Source organism: Phaenicophaeus curvirostris, chromosome 8 (genome assembly GCF_032191515.1).
Source record: "Phaenicophaeus curvirostris isolate KB17595 chromosome 8, BPBGC_Pcur_1.0, whole genome shotgun sequence".
Lineage (NCBI taxonomy): Eukaryota > Metazoa > Chordata > Aves > Cuculiformes > Cuculidae > Phaenicophaeus > Phaenicophaeus curvirostris.
This window is the reverse complement of record NC_091399.1, coordinates 23,729,487-23,734,354: the sequence shown is the minus strand read 5'-3', so window position 1 is coordinate 23,734,354 and position 4,868 is coordinate 23,729,487.

The window sequence follows — 4,868 nt, the reverse complement described above, 5'->3', positions numbered from 1 at the left end:
GCCCAAAGCGACTGAAGACTGCAGGGGAAAATGCGCAGCTTTTATAGAAGAATTATTAACAGGCACGGTGAATTTTGTTGAGTTATTAACTTTTTATCAACCACTCAACCGCTTTGAGGGAGAGGGGGTCGGGGACGAGGTGTCGGATGCCAAAACCATCACAAGCACTTTTGTTCTTATTTCACCAACTGAATGCGCTGAAAGTACCTTTGGAAGCAAGAGTTTAAAAGCATTAAAATGTAGTTAAAGCCAAACTATTTATTTTGTAAGGAAAACTACTCATTATCCTTATTCACTGGAAGCGCCTGGTGTTATTGCAGCCTTTGCTGACTTTGTCCAGGTTATCCTGACCTGACCATATGGCACAGCTTATCTAACTGATAGTGCCCCAGCAGGATTGTGCAAAATCCCTGGGCAGCATCCCTGTGACACCCACCGATCCCATGAGCAGGATGGGCTGTCACCCACAGCACAGCTCTCTGGGGACAGGGACATCACCCAGTACCACCAGCATTGTCACAAAGGCCGTCGATGAGTCTCACTGATGCTTGTGCTTCCCTCACTTACCTTCTCTTACGGGGCTAGTATGTCCATCCCTTTCAAGGATGCGATTACTTCTAGGTGGCTGTTGGTGAGGGTTTCGCCTGTGAGGTGGAACGAGCGAGGCTGACGGGTGTTAAGGACAGTTTAGCTTTCATAATGCTCTTTAGCTGATGAGTTTTTATAATTAGCAGCTTGAATATTATTTATAAAGTCTGATAAACTGTGGATTTTTTTTTTTCCTGGATCAAAAACTGCATCTTTAGGGTTAAAAAAAAAAAAAGGAATAATTTTGAAGCACAGCAAATATTTCAACATGACTCGATGATCTGGTGGGTCTCTTCCAACCTGGTGATTCTATGATTCTATGATTTGTTTTAACCCCTTCCCTTGTAAAGCTGATGGAACGCAATAGGAAAGCCAAGCCGTTCACCAGTGGGTTGTGACACATCTTTGGAGACTGGGTAAATGGTAAACGTAGCTACAGGATTTGAGTATAGAGCTACTGGTGACTGGTAACTGATGCTCAAAAGCCAATATATTATGGCATAACTACATATAGCTGCAAGCAGTGAGGGCTGGAGGTCAGTGGCTGTGCAAGAAGAAGAGTGTTGCTGTGATGGCTGATTAAACACAACAAGGCTTGTATTTAATGTCTCAAAATCCTGGGGTGCATCCAAAGCAGCGGGACCAGCAGGGCCAGGGAGGGGATTCTGCCCCTTTACTCACTCTGGTGACACCTCACCTGGAGTCCTACATTCAGTTCCAGAGTTCTCAGCACGGGAAGGACATGGATCTGTTGGAGCGAGTCCAGAGGAGGCCACAGAGATGATCTGAGGGCTGGAGAACCTCCTGGATGAGGACAGGCTGAGAGTTGGGGTTGTTCAGCCTGGAGAAGAGAAGGCTCCAGGGAGACCTTAGAGAAGCTTCCAGAGCTGAAAGGGGCTCCAGGAAAGCTGGGGAGGGGCTCTGGATCAGGGAGGGCAAGGAGAGGATGAAGGGAATGGTTTTAATCTGAAAGAGGGGAGATTGAGATGGGATCTTAGGGAAAAGTGTTTTCCTGTGAGGGTGGGGAGAACTTGGACTGGGTTGTCCAGAGCAGGGGTGGCTGCCCCATCCCTGGAGGGGTTCAAGGCCAGGCTGGATGGGGCTTGGAGCCCCTGATCCAGTGGGAGGTGTCCCTGCACAGGGCAGGGGTTGATCTGGATGGGCTTGGAGGTCCCTTCCAACCCAAACCATTCTGTCATTCTATGATATTGCTAAGATACCACACTATAACAGTGACACCACAAACCGTAACACTCCTCAAAATGAGGTTCCTCCCAGGGAGCTGTATGGGCTGGGCCTGGCTACAAGGGCAGGATCTCCCCAAAACCCCAGCCCGGGGCTCGCAAAGTGTCTGCCACATGCCACCTCACCCCAGCTTTGGGCAGCAAGCGCGGCACCCCCGCTCATCCCAGCTGGGCGGCTGCCACAGGGTGGGATCATCTGGGCTTCTCCTCTAGGTGGGTGAGGGCTTTGCTTTCAGGGGTTTCTTTATAGAACCGAACCCTCTTGTTTTCTAGATCATTTATCCAGTACATCACGAACGATTTCAACTCCCAGCCTGTGTCCCCATAGGCTCACAAACCTTTCACTCTTCATATTTCACCAGAGGATAAAACCTGAATGAAAAAGAGAAGGGGAAAAAATAAATCCTTAGAAGACTGTGAAGGTGATGAACAACTTCCCTGTGCCCAAGACCTGTCCCGGACAGCATTTCCTTCGAGCTGTGCTTAGCTCTCTCCTCAATGGAGAGGGGCAGACACTAGCTGAGCACCCCCCAGCCCGTTGCGAGGTGGATGCCCACAGCCCTCATCCCCCTGCAGTGCCATGGGCGCTCCAGCTGCCACCGTGCTTGGGTGATGCTCACCTGTGGGTCTCCTGCCAGCGCTGAGCTCATCACACCTGAACATCACACCTGGGGGCTGGAAGACAAGAGTTTCCAAAAGCTACGCTCCAGCCTCAGCAAGCTGAGAAGAGAGAAGCCCCCCAGGCTGGCCCCTCCGGAGCTGGAGGCTCATGCCGGAGCCTGGAGCAGAGCTCCACGGGTCATGCAACGCCCCAGCTTCTGCTGGATTCAGCCTCAGGTGTTACACAGAAGCCTGTGCTTCCCAGCACTGTGCTGTGTGACTCCCAGGTGAGCAGCAAGCCCAGCAGCTCACCGCTCGCTGCTGCTGCCAGGTAGCCCCCAAGCCCTGCCTGCCCTGCGCTCCCCATTCCTTTCCAGCTCAAAGAGCCACGACGACTGCTTGTAACTGCTTCGTTGTGCCTGCCTTTCAAACATATTCCTTTTGGTACTAAGGACATCACCTTTCCAAACTAAAATCCTCACATCCAAGCAATAAAATTCGCATACGTGCTTCCACTGAAGGGACTAAAGTGCTAGAGAACGCAAAACGACATCATTTTTACAGAAAGCTCTCAAGTGTTTTCAAAAACCAGCCTCTCCACCCTGAAGGGTTGTGGGTAAGGGCTATTTTACTTCGTTGCTTTTACTCATTTTAAGAGCCAAGTAACTTGCTTCTCTTTTAACTAATTTAATGAATTTACTCAGTTTTTAACAGTTCAGTAGGGTCGCATTCTGCTTTGCATCAACAAACTTCAACATCAGAAATGAATTTGTGCTCAGCCGGGAACAAAATGGCTCGGTGGGAGAACACCGAGGAGTGAAGGCAGATAAACTTCAACTACAGTAACATTTCTATTGAAATTTGTGCAAAGCTTCTAATGACTTCGGCTGCGAAAAATCTCATTGACATTATGGTTATGTCTACACCATCTCCTAAGGCAATACTCTCTCTTGGCCTCTTCTCCCAAGGGACAGGGGACAGGACGAGAGGGAATGGCCTCAAGCTCCACCAGGGGAGGTTCAGGCTGGACATTAGGAAAAAATTCTTCACAGAAAGGGTCATTGTGCACTGGCAGAGGCTGCCCAGGGAGGGGGTTGAGTCACCTTCCCTGGAGGGGTTTAAGGCACAGGTGGACGAGGTGCTAAGGGTCATGGTTTAGTGTTTGATGGGAACGGTTGGACTCGATGATCCGGTGGGTCTCTTCCAACCTGGTTATTCTATGATTCTACTCAGCCTGCGAGCACAGCCTTAGGGGCCAGCAGAAAACATCTTCTTCTCGATCTGCTGGAAGCCTTTGGGTTCCAGCACTCATGGCAGATGAGCCCATCCTCACCGCACCCACGCAGACCTGTAGCGGGTCACAGGAGACAGAGCTGCTGGTGGCTCATGCTGAGCATGGAGGCTGGAGCATCTCACCCAGAGTGCCAAGTTGGGCTCTGCTTCCAACCCTTTGGCGGATGGAGTGTCGGGGTAACTCCACTGTGTCCTGTCCAAAGACCCCTGATTCACACTAGCTTCTGCATGAGGTGCATCAGGAACATAACATGTTCTCGACTCCCTCAGAGCAGCTTTATCCTGCTAGAGATTCAGGCTCACTCCTTGATCTCGCTATTCCCTACGGCAGCACTGGTACATCGCTTAGTTATTATGGAGCACCTTGGCTATATTGCTCCTGTGCAAGGTGCTGCATCCCACAGAGGTGATCGGTTCCTGTGCTGGGCGCACAGGATCCCAGCAACAGGGAAGAAAACCCTGGGAGAAATAAGCAGGAGCTGATAGCTACCCAACCCATGTCATAGAATCATAGAATCCCTAGATTGGAAAAGACCTTTGAGATCATCAAGTCCAACCATACCTGTCCACTACTAAATCATATCCCTAAGCACTTCATCTACCCATCTTTTAAATACCTCCAGGGATGGAGACTCCACCACCTCCCTGAGCAGCTGTTCCAGTGCTTGAGAAGCCTTTCAGTGAAGAAGATTTTCTTAATGTCCAATCTGAACCTCCCCTGGTGCAGCTTGAGGCCATTCCCTCTCATCCTGCCACTTGGATGAAGACACCAACACCTACCCCTCTACAACCTCATTTCAGAGAGTTGTAGACAGCGATAAGGTCTCTCCTCAGCCTCCTCTAGGCTAAACAACCCCAGCTTCCTCAGCTGCTCCTCACGGGACTTGTGTGTCCCTGATGAGGCCCGACATAGACATGTGTCTGGGGCACAGAAGCCTCACAGACTCGAGAAGTCTGTGAAATTGGGGTGAGTAGCAACACAGATCTCCTTTTTCCATGACCAGAGAAATAAGGAAGGCTTCGTCAATTACTCCATGCATGGATTTATTAAGAAATCAGATATTTATGGACAATCATAACAGTTTCTACAATAATAAAGTTTAATACTTTAAATTACTTGGGAAGCTTCCACACGTCCTTAAA